A 22,367-nucleotide genomic window follows, 5' to 3' on the forward strand; every position below is an offset into this window, starting at 1 on the left:
ATTTAAACAGTAAATTCAGCTATGAGATGTTCTGAGTTCCGCCCCCCAAAAGATTACGAGATCTTTCCTATTCTTGGGCGAAAGAATCGTATCATCGGGTTTCTTGTATCTGTATTGGAATAATTAAATATGAAAGGAACCTGAATGGACGTGTATCTACAGGTTTCCTGCATCTGTATTAGAATATTTTGGCATGAAAGGAACGTGAATGGGTGTGATGCAAATGGGGTTCACTGCTTTTAACAATATATGTCACGAGAGAAGAGTACGTTGAAGGATAACGATATGCTTAGTGCTCCAAGGAGTTGACCTTGGAATCAAAACTACCTTTGGATTTTTATGATTTTTTTCGATAGGGAATGCATCATTGCACAATCAGCCTATCATCAAACAATTAGGGTTTGATCAAACTGAATACTTCTGGAGGAAATGAGAAGGAATTTGTGATCGGAACTTAAATCGTTCCAACAAAAACAATGTCAACTTTTACATCATGAAGCATCGTTCCGTTGCTTCCTTCATAGGATCGGCCTCACCTTGACGAGCGGTATTTGTGTTATACTAGGGTGTATGGATCAGAACAATAAGCCACACAGGCTTCATCCTCGATCGCCTTGTTTTCACAGAATAAAAATATAAAACATTGTCAACAATGTGGTTGAAATAAGCAGATAGGCTTATATCGGTATTTGTGTTATACTAGGGTGTATGGATCAGAACAATAAGCCACAGAGTCTTCAGCCTCGATCGCCTTGTTTTCGCAAAATAAAAATATAAAACATTGTCAGCAACGTGGTTGACATAAGCAGATAGGCTTATATGACTACATTAATAAAAAAAATTTAAAGATCCCCTATTTATGATTATTAATAACAACCCTATTCTAATATAATTATATATTTATCATTATTATATTAATATAATAATAATATTAAATTATAATAATATTAGTAATATTAATTATTAATAATAATAATAGATGATAATAATATTATAAAAAAAATTATATTATTATAATAATATAATAATGTAATACTAATATATTAATATATTATTATTATATTATTAGAGTAATAATATAATAGTTATAATAATAATAATAATATATTATTGCTGCTGATGATGATGATAGTGGTTAACGTCCACCCAAACAGCCAAGATTTGACCACTTCTGCATCATATAGTAAGATGGGGCCCCTCCTTGAGCCGGCCACCTTGATGGGGCCCCATCACCCCACCTTCCAACCAAACATCCACCAAGCCCCACCAGTCATTTTCTTTTTTTAACTTCTGGTTTCGGCCTACCAGCACCCTCGGCCCCTTCGACCCCGCCCTCAGCTTATCCTTTTCTTTTTTTACTTTTGGCTTCAGCCCACCACCTCCATAGGCCAGCCCCTCGACCCGGGTTCTCTTGTCTTTTTTAACTTTTGGTTTCGGCCTACCAGCTTCAGCCTACCACCCTCGGCCCACATCCTTCGCCCTTCCACCTCAGCCCTACCTCAGCCCGTAGCCCTCGAGCTCTTGACCCCTAAGCTGGGTCTCTCTTTTCCGAGGTTGTCACCTCAACCTCTTTTTGTTGGATGGATGAATGCGTTGATGGATTCCAAATTGGTCTATGAGACCTATAATTTTCTTAGTTTTTAATTGTTTGGCTCCTCGTCTTTCTTGGCGAGATTGGTGTTGTAGCTTTCTTTTTTTTCTCTACGGTCTTCCAACTTCCTTTATCTTGCATCTCCTTCATCCCTTCTGGTTCTTGGGACATTTGTGTCTTATCTTCGCAATCTATTGTGTTCGTCCTTTTGAATATAGTCGGAGAAGAAGTTTGGTCTAGGAGATCTGCTTTGCTGTTAAATGAATATTTATTTTGTGCAGTATTCAAATCCTCATAACTGTTGATGCTTGAGGGGTCGTCGAGTTCACTTTTTTGTTGTTGGGCGGGGCTTTCTCCCTGCTTGTCTTGAGAGTTGTTTCTTTCTTGCCCGATTTCTTGTGATTCAGAGTTCTCTCTAGAGTATTCTTCTTTGATGATAGTGTAGTGTTCTTTTTGTGCTCCTTCCCACCATGTAGATCTGTGGTGGTTTTTTTAGCAGAATTTTTCTGGGAGGCTTTTGGGAAATTTTTGGCTAAAAGGCCTGTCTCAAAGCAGGATCAACATCTGAAGAGGACACTTTCATAATCGTGTTTCTCGTTCCACATAGTCTTTACTTGTTAGGTTTATTTCAGCTCGGAATCTGGCGCTGAAGTCCATTTCCACACAAATGTGTGCATAGGTGGTTCTGGCATATTCCTCTGTTTCTGGACACCTGCAGTAAAATTTTCCAATTGCATTTCCAATGGATTTTAGCGACGAAAGATTCGAGAGATGCAAGGGTAGGCTTGGCAATCTCACCCAAACTGGTGCTGAGGTTATGACTGTTGTTGAGGGATTGAATGATGGGTTCCATGGCTTATTATAATAATAATAATAATAATAATAATAATAATATGTTATTATTATAATAAGATAATAATATTTATATTATATTATAATAATAATAATATAATATAATATAATATAATATAATAATATATTATATTATATTATATCACAATATAATATAATTATTATTATATTGTTATAGTAATAATATTATATTATTATTATAATAATAATATTAACTCAAAATAATATTAGTAATATTAATTAACAATAATAATCTTCATAATATTAAGAACGGAGCAGGTTAGGGTTTCAATATGCTTCACAGTATCTGACCCTCTTTGAACAACAACAGACCTGCAGAACCTGAGCTTCTCTAGCAACCACACAACTTCGCTTTTGGGTCCACTGATATGGGTCCCCTTCCGGGGGAGGTCGCAGAGCCTCACCCAAGCGGCAATAGTAAGATCCAGATTCAAAATGAGACTGAACAAGATTTTGACATGGCAGAACCCATCAACAATGTACAACAGACTGAACCAGTAGAGCAAGGGAAACAAAAATCACCACAAGACGCAGAGGTACTGCCTCCAACTCAACAGCAAGATAATCTGACATTGAACGACGAAGTCCCCAAAGCCACCTTGACCACATGCAAACCTATTGTAGCAGAGAGACCCAAGATAGAACTACCTGGGCACCAGATTAATGCCCAAATCCAATTTATGAATGACCATGCTCTCATAGGGAAATTTATTGGCTTCAGGCCAATAGAGAAAGCCTTGCAAGGATGGGTTGCAGCCAAATGGAAACCCAAAGGACCTATGACCCTCCAGCTTGCACCCAAACGTTTCTTTATAGCTGTCTTCAACTCCATAGAAGACCGTAATAGAGTCCTAGACAGGGGGCCATATTTCATCAACTCCATTGACTTATATCTTAGAGACTGGATTAAAAGATTCAATCCGAAAAAAGAAGATTTTAGTTGGGCACCTGTCTGGATACGCCTGTACTCACATCCTTTAGCATATTGGGATGAAGAATCTATAAAAGACATTGGAAATGGCCTGGGCAACTTCATCAAGATAGTTGAAGAAACGAAACTAAGAAGGAACACTTCCTATGCTCGCATTTGTGTTTACATGCATCTTGACAAGGCACTTCCAAACTCAGTAAGTCTTTATCACGATGATTTTGAATGGATTCTGCTAATAGACTATGAACATGAACCCTTTCGATGCAGAAAATGCCATTCTCGTGGTCATCTTTTCCATGACTGCCCTCTAAATGTTAAACCCCATCCCTAGGCCTCCCGTGAAAAAACCAATGAGGAAGGATTTAGTAAATTCAACACTCGGAAAAGGTAGCACAAAAAGTCTGCTTTAGGATCCAAAAATCCCATAGCCATCTCAACCCTACCCTCCACCAGTAACAGGTTTGACATGTTAGCTCAATCAGCTTCAGAAGACACAGAAACCCCCACCCTTACTGAAGATATTCTCATGCCATCTAGGGTAATTCAGCCCTCAATCTCTCAGCAAGACCCAAAGCCATCTCAACCCTTGACAAGCCCAACAACCAAACCCACCAAGGAATCCAAATCGGGGTTCAATGGGAAAGAAATGGTTATTTCTCACCAAGAACCAATCCATTCAAATGATTTGCTAGCAAGAATAAGTGAGCCCAAACATATGGAAGAGGAACCTAAAAGTATTGACATTGGGGATCTGAACATATTCAGTCTTGAGCAAGCTTGCAAAAGGAAAGAATTTGATAAAATCCCAGAAAGACAACTAGAAAGTTTGGAGGTGATCCTCTCTAGAGCACACCAGCAGCGAACTCTAGGGATTCAGCCGGGCAGTCAATGGGATGGAAAAAACCTTCCCAAAGATACCAAGAAACGGGGAAGAAAGATAGACCTACAAAGAACCATCATCATTGGGGAAATGTTGGTGGAGTCAGGAAGATACTCTAAGTTAACAAAGTACTACAGGACGCTACCCAATCTTGAATCATGAAGCTCACATCTTGGAATTTAAGAGGGTTAAATAGCCCTGTGATGTACAGAATGATCAAAAACATGATATAGCAGGAGAAACCTCACATATTCTTCATGCAAGAAACAAAATGTAACAGTAACACCATAGGCACCATTCTCGCAAAAGCCTGGCCAGGAAGCCAGTCAGTGGCAGTGGATGCTTCAGGAGCCTTAGGGGGACTAGCAATAGCATGGGATACCCAAGCTATTTCGCTCTATGACTTTCATGCAAACCATAATCTCATTCAAGAAAATTTTCACATTATTGGAACCAATATTCATGGACATATCACCAGTGTCTACTTTCCTCAAGATGTTGTGAACAAACTGGCAATGTTGAGCACAATTAAGAGGATCAATTCCAACAGAGCACATCCTCTCTGGATAGCAGGGGGTGACTTTAATATGCTCACTAAGCTGGAAGAAAAGAGTGGACGCTGAGTCAGACTAGAAATGGAAAGTGGCCACTTCAAGGACTTCATACAAAATAACTGGCTCATAGATCTACCTTTTAACAACAGAATTTATACCTGGAATAATAAACGATCAAGCTCACAACAAATTGCCTCGAGGTTGGATCACTTTTTGATATCTAACAATGCAATCCATGTAGGAGGAGACTTTACTGCCTCAATTTTTCCGCTTTCGGGATCAGATCACTGGCCCATTTCTCTGCAATGGCGAAGACTTGGCAACTCCACCAGAAGACCATTCCGCTTTGAAGCATTTCGGCTTACCCACCCAGACTTCAGTAATATGATCACTGCCACTTGGAAAAGTTTCAAACCCCCAGAAGGATAAAAAATGTATCAATTTCAACAAAGGCTCAAACATCTCAAAACACATATCAAGTAATGGAATCAAACGACCTTTAGAAATATCTTCGAGGCCCAAAAATCTCTGGCTCAAGAAATGATGGAAATTCAACAAACTATAATTATTGGTGGAAGAATAGAAACTTTAACCGAAAAAGAACAGAACCTTCAGAAGAAACTAGATGAAAGAAGAAAGGAAGAAGAGATCCTATGGAGACAGAAATCCAGAGTAAAATAGTTAAAAGAGGGAGAGTGAAATACAAGATTATTTCATCGTACCACCATTCAAAGAAGAATGCATAACAACATCTCTCAAATCTAGAATCAATAGGGAGAAAGGATGGAACAACACGAGGATATTGAAAGAGAAATACTCCAGCATTTCAAAAGCGTTCATCAGGAACCACAAATTAATAGATAGCCAGCAATAGAAAGGATCCTCCAGCATATCCCTAAAATTATCACGGATGAACATAATCAGCTACTACTCAGACCAGTTACTCTTTCGGAAGTTGAAACAATAATGAATCAACTCAAAGAGGGGAAAGCTCCTAGACCAGACAGATTGACCTCTAATTTCTTTCATAATTTCTGGGAACTCATCAAAGTGGATGTTTGGTAGGTAGTGGAAGAATCTAGAACATTGCATTGGATGCTTCTATCTCTAAATGAAACCTTCATAGAACTCATACCCAAAGAAGAGCATTCTAGGACCTCGGATAAATTTAGGCCAATAGAGCTCCGTAATGTTATCTAAAGAATCATATCCAAAGTTATAGCTTCTCGCCTGAAACCATTGCTACCCCTATTAATATCGCAAGAATAATTGGGATACGTAGAAAGATGGAAAATTATTGATGGCATCATCCTTACACATGAGATAATCCATTCTTTAAAGCACGACAAAAAAGCAGGTATGCTTCTCAAAATTGATCTCTCAAAAGCTTTTGACAAATTAAGCTGGAATTACATGAAAAGAATGCTTAATGCCTTTGGTTTCTCTCCTACCTGGGTCAGATGGGTAATGACTATGATCTCCTAATCCTCTTTCTCCATTTTAGTAAATGTCATTCCCTCTCGTCCTTTCCAGCCCTCAAAAGGCATTCGGCAAGGAGATCCTCTCTCTCCCTTTTTTTTTGTATTAATGGCTGAAGGGCTAGGATGTCTAACAAAGAATGCTTCCCCCAGCTATCACCCATCACTAGTTTGTAGATGACAACATGCTATTTGGGCACCCATGAGTTCAAGAAGCCTCTAAATTTAAATCTTTGCTTCATGAATACTCCGAAGCTTCTGGAGCTAGTGTCAACATAGCAAAATCCCAAATTTTCTTTTTTCACACCCCCCTTTCCACTCAATCCTCTATATCTTGCATCCTTGGTTTCTCTAAAGCCTCTCTCCCCTCCGATTATTCAGGCGCCCCTTTGACTGACTCTGCCATTAAACATGCATCTTAGCATTTGCTACTTGAAAAACTAGAAGCCCGCCTTTCTTCCTGGACATATAGAGCCCTCAACATGGCCAGCCATATGGTGATGGTTAAGGTCGTTTTACAATCAATGCCTCTTTACCTCTTCTCTGTGCTAGCTACTTCGAAACGAGTACTCAAAAATTGCAATGCAACTTTCTCTGGGGATCCTCAGGTCAACATATAAAATGGGCATTGGTTAAATGGACGACAATTTTCCTTCCTAGAAAATATGGAGGAGCGGGTCTCCGGGATCCTCAACATAGCAATTCCGTTATGGGTGCAAGGATATGGTGGAAATGGGTATCAGCGCCACACACACCTTGGGAAACACTATGGACTTCAAAATATGAAAATAACAGGTCACTAGACGAATTAATCAGACTTCTTCCCACTTAAAAGGGATCTCTAATCTGGAATGCAGCAAAACAGCATAGCAACATGATTCAACAGCACAGTTTCTGGGAAATCAGGGATGGCAGAAAGGCTCAATTCTGGATGGACCCTTGGAATCAAAGACCGTGGCTTAGCAATATTTTTCAACATCCACATACAGAGGACTGGGAAATGCAATAGGAGGAAACTGTCAATCAACATTGGACCTCGAGCCTCAATCAAGGATATGGGCAATGGCTAAATGCAGCTCAGATAATCAGACAAGGAATAGAGAAAATTTATAATGCGCTAGACACAGAACTCATGAATAGGAAAATATGATTCTCAAGAAAGAAGGATATCCTGCGATGGGGATATATACCACGTGGGACTTTCACTACAAAAGAGGCGTACAATCTCTTGATTGGCCATCAGGATGAAAAGACCCACTATGGGAGAAAATCTGGTCCCCAGTTATATGGCCCAAAATCTCAATGTTTCTATGGCTGCTATGTCAAAAAAGGATTCTCACTTGGGACAATCTAAGGAAGAAAATATTCCATGGGCCTTCTCAATGTCCCAATTGTAGCCAATAGGAAGAGACAATCCAGCACCTTATGGACACATGCCATCTTGCCAACAAACTATGGGAAAAAATCAAATTCAGATGTCAAAAAAAGGGCAGAGTTACAGAGGATATCACAAACACCATTAGAAATTGGATAGTTGATCCTTACAAGAGCAGGCTGCTAAACTTACTATGGAAAATTATTCCAGGCCTACTTGTATGGACTTTATGGAAAGAAAGAAACAGGCGAATCTTTAAGAATCAATGTACTCCTCTGGATATCCTATGGAATAATTTTTGCAACAACCTACAGGAAACCATGACTCTTCAAAATTGGCATGAAGAGGACATTCCTACCCTTCCTCAAGAGAAGAATATATGGGAGAATTAACATCTTTGTATCTCCTAGCTCCATAAGCATGCTAGCAACTTCGCTCAAAATTCCAACGCTGCAAGTCACTGGCGTCCTCCTTCCCAAGGAATGGTACAATTAAACTTTGATGGAGCATCTAAAGGCAACCCAGGTAAAGCAGGTTATGGAGGAATCTTCAGGGATCATGAAGGCATACCTCTCTTGATTTTCTATGGATCGATAGGATGGGATACAAACAATTCAGTAGAATTAGAAGGATTATGGCAAAGATTGTGCTTGAACTATAAGCATGGTCTCTTCCCTATAATAAATGAAGGAGACTCACAAATCCTTATCACCATAGTCAATTGCATTCTCCAAGGTACTCATGCCCACAAGGTCGCCAGTAGCTGGAGATTAGAGGCTTGCTTAGAGCTCATTGAGAAATGGCTCTTAATCAATAGAGCTATCACTTTCCAACACACCAAAAGTGAAAGCAATAAAGTGGCAGATCGCCTAGCGAATCTAGGGGTGAATTGTGATAGAGTTCTAAATGTTGGCTTACTTGACATTCTCAATGATAGCTCACATTGATAAGAATGCATCAATCTGGTGGAGAGAGATGTAGGACCGCCCCTGGATGCAGGTGATTAATGATGGCAATACCGCACAGCTCATCTGGGCGGATAAGTGGTATGGCCACATGGCCACCCGTGCTGATACCAAGACGCCCACCGCTAGCATTCATGGCATTTTAATGCTGCCTGAAAGCTGAAATTCATTAATGACAGGAGAGAGCTAAGGCTACCTACTTCTAGTTTTTAAGATGGAGAATGTTGAGCGCCTTCCCCCTGTTATGCCTCCTCTGGCCTGGAACTACCTTCCCGATGTGGCAGAGCCAAGCTCTTGAATAGCAATAGGGAGACGATGTCATCTCTTCTGCTGCATTGAGATGATTGAAGGTGCTCACTTCTTGCACAACCCGCTTTGTTGCTACAGAATTTTCGCTCCGGCCCTCAATTCCGCCTCTGGCAATCGTATTCCTCACTCCCCTGCCTCCACGAACCATTCCATCCTGTCTCCTACTCCTCCAAGCACCCATCATACCGAAATTCACCAAGCAAATATGCCCCGCCTGAGGCACAAAATGAGAAGCCGCAGGGGTAGCAACAGAGGGAGAGAAATTTTCGCCCCTCGCTGTCCCCATTCGACTCAACCTAGGTGGATTCCTCCTTGCCTTTGACAGTTGCCCACGACATGAGTCGGTATTCCAACACTCGTAGTGGCAGAGGGCAGAACCAGAGGGCTGGCCTTCGGCATAATGCGGAAACCCAACTCCCCCATGATGATTTAGTGCCAATTATGAACCCCTGTCATTCCACCCAATTTCAATTCAGATGCACCCTAGATCACCCATGTATAATCGCCACCATTTCTGTAGCCTTCAGAGAGCCTCAAGAAACTGTAGTCCCGGCTAGCATCATTTTGGACAGGACTAGCTCTAGCAAGTGAAACACACATGATAGCAGCTCTCAGGGTGATGCTCTGAACAGGATGGACGTTGCTCACTCTGATCCAGAAGCAATGAATAGGACGAACAACACCCCTGGTGGGAATGGGAAGATGGTAGTCGTGACAAGTACTCTAGGTGGTGAACCACAGATGGAAGCCACGACCAGTGGTCAACACCACGATGTTGAAGACTTGTATGCTTACGGGTGTCATCATGGAGGAACCCCTACCATCGGTTGACACCTAGTAGGCTTTGACTTAGTCTTCAAGTTCTAAAGCACCCAGTCACCATGTCAGGGTTCATTTTTATAATTTCCATTTGCAATTTCTGTTATATGGGGTCTTTTTTTATTTTGTTTTGCTCAAAAAACTCTCAAACTTGGGATTTACATGCTGGTTCCCTTGCGTGGGTAGCTCATATTATGATTTTTGGACTAGTTTCCCCTTGAGGGCAGTCTCCTTTCCAGTTACTATTTGCTAGTATTTGGTAAAAACTTTGAGACAATTTCTGTAGAGGTTAGTGCCTCCATGTAACATTATTTTTGTATCTTTAATAGATTTAGTCTTAAAAAAAAAAAAAAAATCTTCATAATATTAATTATTTAATAATAACAATAATTATTTTAGTAAATATGGTTGATATATCCATAAGGCTTTATTTCTTCTATGACACAAACCATTGATAAATATATAACAATAATAATAATAATATATTATTCATTTTTTATAAAATTTAAATAAATAGTTATTTATTGTATTAAGAAAAATAATAATATTATTTTTAGAAAAAATATAAATATTTTTATTTTATTTTAAAATTTATAATAATAATAATAATAATTAATAAATAACAATTAAATAGTTAATTATTGTTAAACAATATTAATATTATTTTTTAATTAAATATTAATAATATGAATATTAATTAATTAAACAAAAAATAATAATAATTAATTCATCTTTACATAATAATAATTAATAATGATAATAATTAATAATAGTAATTAATTCTTTGTACCATGGTTAATCGTGGTTTCCATGGTTGATTTTCATATTGAGACAATCTTTGTCACAAAGCGACAATTGAGTATGGTTGATCAATTTGGTTTATCCAATCTGTTTGGACAATAGAAATGGCACACAACAATGCTTCTACATCCTCATCCTTTCTTGAGAGTGCATCTACCACAACATTTTTCTTCTGTTTTTTGTAGATGATTTAAAAGTCATAACCCAACATCTTTGTGACCCATTTTTTTTGCTCTTCAGAGGATAATATTTGTTCTAAAAAGTATTTAAGACTATCATGATTTGTTTTGAAATGTCTATCCATTAGGTAGGGTCGACATTTCTTAAGTGCATGTAGTATTGCCAACATTTCCTTCTCATAAATAGATTTGTGTAGATACTTTCCCTTGATTGGATGACTTTCAAAAGCAATGGGTCTTTCATCTTGCATTAAAACAACACAAATTCCATTTCCTGAAGCATCACATTCCACAATAAAGGTTTTTGTGAAGTCTGGTGTAGCTAAGACCGGTGCTTGGCACATTGCCTCTTTAAGATGTTCGAAGGCCTTTGTTGCTTCTGGAGTCCATGAAAATGCATCTTTCTTCAATAATGTTGTTAGAGGTGCTGCTATTCTCCCATAAGTATTAACAAACTTGCGATAATACCCTGTCAACCCGAGAAATCCTCGTAGATGCTTTATGGATGTGGGGATTTTCCATTCCGTAATGGCTTTAATTTTGCTAGGGTTTACCTTAACACCTTCATGAGATACAATATGACCCAGATATTCCACCTCGTGTACTCCAAAGAAACATTTGGAGCCTTTTGCATATAATTGTTTCTCCTCCAATAGTTTGAGCACCCTCTCAACATCTTCAACATGATCCTTCCAAGACTTGTTGTAGATTAGTATATCATCAAAAAATACTAACACAAATTTTCTAACGACGGGTTTGAAAATGGAATTCATCAAACCTTGAAATGTAGAAGGTGCATTGGTAAGGCCAAAAGGCATGACCAAAAATTCATAATGATCCTCATGAGTTCTAAATGTTGTTTACGGAATGCCTTCAATCTTCATTCTTATTTGATGATATCTTGAACGAAGATCCAACTTAGCGAAGTAAATTGATCCATGCAATTCATCCAATAATTCATCAATGACAGGAATGGGAAATTTATCTTTAATAGTTAGCTTGTTGAGCTCCCTATAATCTGGACACATACGCCATGATCCATCTTTCTTGTGCACCAATACTACTGGAGCAGAGAAAGAACTTTGACTAGGTCGAATTATACCAGCCTCTAGCATTTCTGCAACCATACGTTCAATTTCACTCTTTTGGGCGTAGGAATATCTATACGTCCTGATGTTTGGAGGAACACTTCCTGGAATCAAATGAATAGCATCATCATGATCACGAATAGGTGGGATACCTTTGGGAGTCTCAAATACCTTGGAATGATTGTCCAAGACTTTTTGGAGATCTGGAGAAATAGATGATTTCGATGTGGGAACCTCTAGCAAACATAATTGTGAAATTACACCTCATTCTTCCTTCTTTAGAATCTTTGTCATACCGTTAGAGTTGATTATCTCTCTCGGTTTCCCTATAATACCCCTTAATTCAACTTCCTTTCCTTCTGTAGAAAATTTCATAAAAAATTCTTGAAAATTAAAAGCTATTGTACCCAAGGATTGTAGCCATTGGACTCCTAGTACAACATCAGCACCACCCATTGGAATGGAAATCATTGGGCTATTCAATACATATTCTTCCATGGATAAGTTGATATTATGGCACTTTCCAGAGCAATTTATGGTTCCTCCACTTGCAACCATCACTTGAAACTCTGGTGTTGGATATAGGAAGCAATTTAATTCCATTGCTATCTTATAATGAATAAGATTATGGGTACTTCCCAAATCAATCAACGCTATTACCTTTTTCTTCTTGATATGTCCTTCTATCTTGATATTTTGAGGAGTGGTAATTCCAACCAATGCATTACAAGATATGGTCGGATTCATTTCTTCTTTATCTAGGGTTTGTTCTTGGACTATATCCTCTTCTTTTGACATTTCTTGTTCCTTTTCTTCCTCCTCTTCACAATCTATGTAGAATCATTTCTTCTCAGCACACTTATGACCTTAGTGTATTTTCTATCACAACTGTAACAAAGCCCTTTTGCTCTTTTTTCTTCCAATTTTTGCGGTGTCAACCTTGTAGGTTGTGGAAGGCTAGGGGCCACAACACTTCCATCTTTATAGTTGTGAGTGGTAGGCTTCCTGGTTGCCATAATTTTGCTTTCCATTTTTCTTGCTAACCTGAATGTCTTCTCTAATGAATCAGGGTCCCAAAGGTGAACCTCATGTTGGATATTATCCTTTAAAGTCACTATGAACACATCAATCCTATGCTCCTCTAGAATATATTTTACCCTTATGTTCAATTTTTTGAAGTCCTCAATATGCTCCATCATTGAACCCTTTTGTTCAAGATTTATCAATTGGCTAAAAAAGGTGTTTCTTGTTTTATCATCATAATGTGCTATCATTTCTTCCGTAAAAATTCCCCAAGTGACAATTTGTTTACAAGAGCAAAGCCATCAATACCATACAAATTGATTTGGTTCCAAATATAAAGTTGCAATACGTACCTTTTGTGTGTTTTGCACATTACGGAGATTGTTATGAAACCAACTCACAAAAAGATAGAAATGATAGATCAACGCCTTAGAAATAAGCCTCTTCGAGGGGGCAACCTCCTTTACATTACACAAATGAACAATTCGTGGATGATACAAATGACAAGACCTCCTTTCTATACATAGGAGTCTAAGGGGTCATAATATAATCAGAGCCGACATAACAATAATAATGTAAGGGCACAATAATAACACTAGTGGGCTTCTATGGGGCACAATAATAACAATATGGGGACTACATGGGTACAACAATATAATAAAGGGGTTGTACTAATATCAATAAGGGGTTACACTAGTAGTATAGGGGCCTAACATGTCCATCTCCTTCAAAAAGTGTTGTCCTTAATGCTTGAGTAGTTCTTGATGCTTCTATATAAAATTCTTGTCCTCCCATGTGGAATCTTCAGTGGGTAAGTTCTTCCACTTGATGAGATACTCTGAAATTAATCAAATTCATAGTTGTCGAGTTCTTGTTTCTGTGACTGCTCCACGTTCCAATATGATTTTTCCTTCATCTTCAAGTTTTGGCAATATTGTTTGAATTGGGATCTTCTGCAACTTTTGAATGAGTAGTCACACTTCTTCATCCTTCTTCCATTCATCCCTTTCTTCATTTATCCAATCTCATTGAATAATAGAAATAACACAAAAAAATGCTTCCACATCATCATCCTTTCTTGAGAGCGTATCTGCAACAAAATTTTTCTTCCCTTTTTTGTAGATGATGTCAAAGTCATAACCCAACATATTTGTGACCCATTTTTCTGTTCTTCTAAAGATAATATTTGTTCTAAAAAGTATTTAAGACTATCATGATCCATTTTTACCTTAAAGTGTCTTCCCATTGGGTAAGGTTTCCATTTCTTAAGTGCATGTAGTATTGCCAACATTTCCTTCTCATAAATAGCTTGCTTGAGATGTAGCCATAAAAATACCCAATCACCTACATCAAAACTTTTCTCACTACGATGTCGATCTACCTGTTGGTTCATTTTATTCTACACCAAGACAACATTATCCTTTAAAAGTTGGAGAACTTGTTGTTGATGCTCGATGTAATCTCTCACTGCTTGAACCTTTTTCTTCTTGATATGTCCTTCTATCTTGAGGGTTTGAGGAGTGATAATTTCTTTCAATGCTTTACAATATATGGTTGGATTCATTTCTTGATGCTCAATGTGATCTTTCACTTGTTGAACATTTTTCTTCTTGATATGTCCTTCTATCTTGATAGTTTGAGGAGTGGTAATTCTAGCCAATGCATTACAAGATATGGTTGTATTCATTTCTTCTTTCTCAATGTGATCTTTCAATTCAAGAACTTTTTTCTTCTTGATATGTCCTTCTATCTTGAGAGTTTGAGGAGTGGTAATTGTTGCCAATGTTTTACAAGATATTGTCAGATTAATTTATTCTTTCTCTGGGGTTAGTTCCTGGTGTATATCCTCTTCTTTTGATGTTTCTTTATCCTTTTCTTCCTTCTCTTCATAATCTATGTAAAATAGTTTCTTCTCAACACACTTATGACCTTTAGTGCATTTGCTATCACAATTGTAACAAAGCCCTTTTTCTCTTTTTTCTTCCAATTGTTGTGGTGTATACCTTGTAGGTTGTGGAAGGCTAGGAGGAAACAACACTTCCATAATTATAGTCATGAGTGGTGGGATTCCTTGTTTCCATAATTTCGCTTTCAATTTTTCCTGCCCACCTGAATGCCTTCTCCAATGTATCAGGTTCCCAAAGACGAACCTCATGTTGAATGTTATCCTTTAAAGTACCTATGAAGACATCAATCCTTTGCTTATCTGGAATATCATTTACCCTTATATTCAATTTTTGAAAGTCCTCAATGTTCTCTGCCATTGAACACTTTTGTTTGAGATTTATCAATTGGCTAAAGAAGGTGTTTCTCTTTGTATCCTCATAATGTGCTATCATTTGCTCCGTGAAAATTGACCATGAAACAAGTGGTTTACGAGAACAAAGCCCTTTATACCATAAAAATTGATCCAGTTCTAAATATGAAGATGCAATACATACCTTTTGTAATAGTTTCACCTCATGTAGATCAAAATATTTCCCCATCTGTAGTATCCAATTTATCAGATCCTTGCCATCAAACTTCCGCATCTCACTTTTTCTTGATTTTTTGAGCTCGATCTTGAAACGACTATAGCTCTGTATTTTTAGATCTTTAAGTTCTAAAATTTCGACCTATAATAGCCCTCTGAGTCCTCTTTTCAATGTCACCAGTCTGATTGAAATTGGATTCTCCAAGAAATATTTATGGAAAATCTCCCAAGATGACCTGATTATATACCTTTTTAGAAGAGCGAACTTGTATGAAGTGCTACGTGTCACTGTTTTGACCTTCAAATATGAAAAATATATACAGGAAACTACAATTCATCCTATTTCTATAGATCTTATGAAATTTCTGATGCTCAGAGAGATCATTATAACGATTTTCCCCCAGGTCAACAGTTTGGAATGTAATTCAAGAGTCTGCAAAAACGCTAACTTCCTCAGATCATATATCTGAAAATATAGTGAGCCAAGATCTGAAATTCAGACCCAAGGTTCAGACTGATTTCTTCTCAAATGTGTTTTTCTTTTAGCTTATGAAACTTCATGGCGAAAACGTTATAGCAAAAATTCCACAATGACTTGTTTTAGATGAAATTTTGGAGCTTGCAAAAACCTAACTTCCTCAGATCATATCTCCGAAAATATAGCGGGGCAACATCTGAAATTTGAAATGGAGGTTTAGCGTGATCGCATCTCAAATGGGTTTTTTTCTTAGGTTCTAAAAGGTTGTAGAACAAAAGTTATAGCAAGAATTCCACGACGACCTGTTTGGAGCAGTGAAACCCTAGAATCCAAAGCTCTGATACAAAATGTTATGAAACTAGCTCACAAAAAGATAGAAATGATAGATCAATGCCTTAGAAATAAGCCTCTTCGAGGGGGAAACCTCCTTTACATTACACAAATGAACAATTCTTGCATGATACAAATGACAAGACCTCCTTTCTATATATAGGAGTCTAATGGGTCATAATATAATGAGAGTTGACATAACAATAATAATGTAAGGGCACAATAATAACACTAGTGGGCTTCTATGGGGCACAATAATAAATATATGGGGACTACATGGGTACAACAATATAATAAGGGGGTTGTAATAATAATAATAAGGGGTTACACTAGTAGTATAGGGGCCTAACAGAGATCAAAAAATTGCTCCATCTATAGTATCCATGTTTCGGGATCCTTGCCATCAAACGTCCACATATCGATTTTTGGAACATGGTGGGTCTTCAATCCAGCATTAGAGTCTATAAAATCATGATTAACATTTCTTTTGTTCTCATCATGAGTGTCCTTTACTACCCCTTCATCACCAGTGACCATTTCTTGTAGCAACTTATTCAAATTTATCTTCAATTCTTCCATCTTATCGTCCATGCCATTCATCTTAGCATCCATGTCATTCATCTTATCTTCCATTTTACCATTCATGCCATTCATCTTAGCTTCCATCTTAGTATCCATGGAATTCATCTTAGCTTGCATGCCATTCATATTAGCTTCCACGCCATTGATCTTGGCTTCACTTACCTTTAGTGACAGTGAAATGTGTTGTAATTGGTCTTGCAAATTTGATATATCATGTTGCATTTCTTCCTCTTCTTCATGAGTCATGCTAGAGCTTTCAAGTTTCTTACTAGGTGTTTCCATTTTCTTTCTTCAGGGTATTAATTAATGCTAATAATTCTTCACTATTCCCTTCGAATTCCTTCAAACTAATTTTTCAAACCACTCTTATGAAAAATTAAAAAAACTACACACCTTTTGTTTTCACTTTGTAAGAGCTCGATATTGAATCTGTTGTATCTTTGTAATTGTGAATCTTGAATATCTGAAATTTCATCTTGCGGTAGCCCTTTGAGTCCTCTTTCTAACCCCACAAGTCTAATCAAGATTGGATTCTCCAAGGAAGAGTTATGCTAAATCTCCCACGGTGACCTGATTATAGATTAGTTCAGTAGAGTGAATTTGTATGACATGCCAAATGTCATTGTTTCGACTTTAGTATCTAAAACTAATACACAGACAACTATAGGCCGTACACTTTCTAAAAATTCTTGCGAAATTTAAATCTATGGCTCAAAACAAAAGTTATGGCAATTTTCCCCTGGTCACCTGTTTGGAATGTAATTCAGGAGTCTACAAAAACCTTAAATTTCTCAGATCATATCTCCACAAATATAGCGAGACAAACTCTGACATTTAGACCTGAAGTTCAAAACTATTTCGGCTCAAATGGGTTTTTTTGTAGCTTCTAAAATGTCGCAAAAAAAGGGTTATAGAAAAAAGGCCATGATGACCTATTTGGAGCAGCGAAACCCTAGAATCTAAAGCTCGGATACCAAATGTTGTGAAAACAACTCACAAAAAGATAGAAAAGATAGATCAATGCCTTAGAAATAAGCCTCTTCGAGGGGGAAACCTCCTTTACATTACACAAATGAACAATTCTTAGATGATTCAAATGACAAAACCTCCTTTCTATATATAGAAGTCTAAGGGGTCACAATATAACCAAGCTGACCTAACAATAATAATATAAAGGCACAATAATAACAATATGGGGACAATAGCGTCACAAAAATAATAATAAGGGATACAACAACAATAGTAATGGGGGAACCACTAATATTATAGGGACCTAATAGTTGACCATGGTTGACATAATAACCAACCATGATTGACGGGGAATAATAAACTCACGCGCTTTTATATTATAAACAAGAAGAAACAATAAACCCAAGGGATTAATATTAAAACCCCAAGGGATTTTGAACCTAAGGGAATAATATTAAACCCAAGGGTCTAATATTATAAACCCAAGGTATAAAAACCCAAAGATAAATATTAAAAACATTAAAATAAACATGGTTGAGCATAGTTTCTTTTCATATTGAAAATCCTTGTCACAATGTGACATTTAATCATGGTTGACCATGCTTGAACATGGTTGACCATTGTTGAATAATAGTAAACCCTAGGAATATAAACGCTTACATCAATAAGACCAATGGATTGAAATTATAAACTGAACGAAATAATAAACCTAAGGTGTAAAAATTATAAACCCAAGATATATAAAACCTAACATGAATATTATAAACCCTAAAATAAATAATGTTGACAATGGTTGAGCATGGTTGATTTAAATATAGAGACAATCCTTATCTCAATGAAATGTTGGAGCATGGTTAACCATGGTTGACCATGATTGATTTTCATATTCAGACAATCTTTGTGAGAAAAAAGCATTGGCCCATGATTAATCATGGTCGATTTCCATATCCATGTGGTTTGACCATGGTTTAACATGGTTGGCTATGGTTGACCATGGTTTACCATGATTAATATCATAGACCTAATGGATTGATATTAGAAACCCAAGGGATTAATACTAAAAGCCCAAGGGATAATGAAGCCAAGGGAATAAAATTAAACCCAAGGGACTAATATTATAGACCTAATGTATATAAACCCTAAGATAAATATTATAAACATTAAAGTGACCATGATTGACCACGATTGGTTTTCAAATTGAGACAATCCTTATCACAATGCCATGTTAAACCATAGTTGACCATGGTCAATTTTGATATAGAGACAATCTTTGTTACAATGCGACATTGGACCATGGTTGATCATGGTTTATTTTCATACTCAGACAGTCCTTTTGACAATTTGACATTAAACTATGGTTGACCAGAGTTGGCTATGATTGACAATGGTTGACCATGATTGATATTATAAACCTAAGGGAATAATAAGCCTAAGGGATTGATATTATAAACCTAAAGGAATAATAAACCAAAGTGATTAATACTAAAACCCCAAGGGATTATGAACCCAAGGGACTAATATTATAAACCCAATGTATATAAACCCCAAGAATAATATCATAAACACTAAAATAAACATGATTGACCATCATTGATTTTCATATTGAGACAATTATTATCACAATTCCATGTTGCACCATGGTTGACATCATAATAAACCATGGTTGACCGAGAAATAATAAGCCCAAGCAATTAATATTATAAACCCAAGGGAACAATAAACCCAAGGGATTAATACTAAAACCCCAAGGGATTATGAACCTAAGGGAATAATATTAACCCCAACGGACTAATATTATAAACCCAAGCTAGATAAACCCTAAGTGGAGATAAGTTTTATCATAATGCAAGATCCGACCATGATTGACCATAGTTCACCATTGTTGGTTATGGTTGACCATGGTTGACCATCATTGATATAATAAACCCAAGTTAATAATAAACTCAAGGGATTGGTATTATTAACCCAAGGGAAACATAAACCCAAGGGGTTAATACTAAAACCCCAAGGGATTATGAACCAAAGGGAATAATTTTAAACCCAAGGGACTAATATTATAAATCCAACATTGGTAAACCCATATAAAATATTATAGACACCAAGATAAAAATGTTTTATTTCCATGGTGAGACAATCCTTGTCACAATGCGACATTCAACCATGGTTGACCATGGTTGGCTATGATTAACAATGGTTGACCGTGATTGATATTATAAACATAGGGGAATAATAAACCCAAGGGACTAATATTATAAACCCAATGTATATAAACCATAATATATATAATATATAAACATTATAATAAACATGATTAACCATCGTTGGTTTTCATATTGAGCTAATCCTTATCACAATTTCATGTTGGACCATGGTTGACTGGAGAATAATAAACCTAAGCGATTAATACTATAAACCCAAAGGAACAATAAACCAAATGGATTAATACTAAAATACCAAGTGATTATGAACCTAAGGGAATAATATTAAACCCAAGGGACTAATATTATAAACCCAAGGTATATAAACCCTAAGTGGAGATAATTTTTTTCATAATGCGAGATCGAACGATGATTGACTAAAGTTGACCATGGTTGGTTATGGTTGACCATGGTTGACCATGATTGATATTATAAACCTAAGGGATTAATATTATGAACGTAGGGGAAACATAAACCCAAGGGATAAATACTAAAACCCCAAGGGATTATGAACCCAAGGGACTAACATTAAAAACACAACATTGGTAAACCCAACTATAAACCCAAGGGATTAATACTAAAGCCCCATGATTGACCATAGTTGACAATGGGTGACCTTGATTGATATTATAAACCTAAAGGAATAATAAACCCAATGGATTGATATATTAAACCCAAAGGAATAATAAACCCAAGGGATTAATACTAAAACCCCAATGCATTATGAAGCTAAGGGAATGGTATTAAACCCAAGGGACTAATATTATAAACCCAATGTATAGAAAACCTAATATAAATATTAAAAATACTCAAATAAACATGGTTGAGCATGGTTGATTTTCATATTAAGACAATCCTTGTCACAATGTGACATTGGACCATGGTTAACCATGGTTGATTATGGTTAACCATTGTTGAATAATATTAAACCCTAGGAATATGAACCCTTAGATCAATAAACCCAAGGGATTTGTATTATAAATCCAAGGGAATAATAAACCTAAGGGATAACAATTATAAACCCAAGGTATATAAACCCTAACATCAATATTATAAACCCTAAAATAAACATGTTTGACCATGGTTAATTATGTTGATTTCCATATAGAGACAATCCTTGTCACAAATATCCAACGTTAGCCCATGGTCAACCATGGTTGACCATGATTGATTTTCATATCAAGACAATCTTTGTCAAACGCAATGTTAGACCATGGTTGACCATGGCTGCTTTCCATATCCAACCTTGTTTGACCATGGTTGAACATGGTTGACAACGATTAATATTATAAACCCAATGGATTGATATTATAAACCCAAGGGATTAATACTAAAATCCCAAGGGATTATTAACCCAAGGGAATAATATTAAACCCAAGGGACTAAGATTATAAACCCAACGTATATAATGCTAAAGATAATATTTTAAAAAATAAAATAAACATGATTGACCATCTTTGATTTTCATATTGAGACAATCCTTATCACAATTCCATCTTCGACCATGGTTGACCATGGTTGACATCATAATCAACAATGGTTGACCGGGGAATAATAAACCCAAGCGATTGATATTATAAATGAGAAGGAACAATAAACCCAAGGGATTAATACTAAAACCCCAAGGGATTATGAACCTAAGGGAATAATATTAAACCCAAGGGTCTAATATTATAAACTCAAGGTATAAAAACACTAAGATAATATTAAAAATACTAAAATAAACATGGTTGAACATAGTTACTTTTCATATTGAGACAATCCTTGTCACAATGTGACATTGGACCATGGTTGACCATTCTTGAACATGGTTGATCATTGTTGAATAATATTAAACCTTGGTAATATAAATGCTTACATCAGTGAACCCAATGGATTGATATTATAAACACAAGGGAATAATATACCTAAGGTATAAAAATTATAAACCCACGGTATATAAACCTTAACTTGAATATTATAAACCCTAAAATAAACATGGTTGACCATGGTATACCATTGTTGATTTAAATATAGAGACCCTGATCACAATGCAAAGTTGGACCATGGTTAACCATGGTTGACCATGATTTATCTTCATATGGAGACAATGTTTGGGAGAAAAAATGTTGGACCATAGTTGACATTGGTTGATTTCCATATCCATATCATTTGACCATGGTTGAAAATGGTTAGCTGTGATTGACCATGGTTTACCATGATTAATATTATAAACCTAATGGATTGATATTATAAACCCAAGGGATTCATACTAAAACCCCAAGGGATAATGAACCCAAGGGAATAAGATTAAACCCAAGGGACTAATATTATAAACCCAAAGTATATAAACCCTAAGATAAATATTATAAACACTAAAGTAAACATGATTGAACATGGTTGATTTTCATATTGAGACAATCCTTATCACAATGCCATGTTGGACCATGGTTGACCAAGGTTGATTTTGATATTGAGACAATCTTTATCAC

The 22,367-nt window shown here is 36.6% G+C and overlaps 1 pseudogene; it reads right to left on the bottom strand.

Annotated features, from left to right (window-relative positions):
- Positions 1-454: 454 nt before the first annotated feature.
- The window catches only part of LOC149246595 (purple acid phosphatase 22-like), a 45,392-nt pseudogene continuing 23,479 nt past the window's right edge, over positions 455-22,367 (bottom strand).

The sequence above is a fragment of the Pinus tabuliformis genome, chromosome 7 (assembly GCF_031772625.1).
Source record: "Pinus tabuliformis cultivar Carrire ecotype Pingquan chromosome 7, CPIR1, whole genome shotgun sequence".
Lineage (NCBI taxonomy): Eukaryota > Viridiplantae > Streptophyta > Pinopsida > Pinales > Pinaceae > Pinus > Pinus tabuliformis.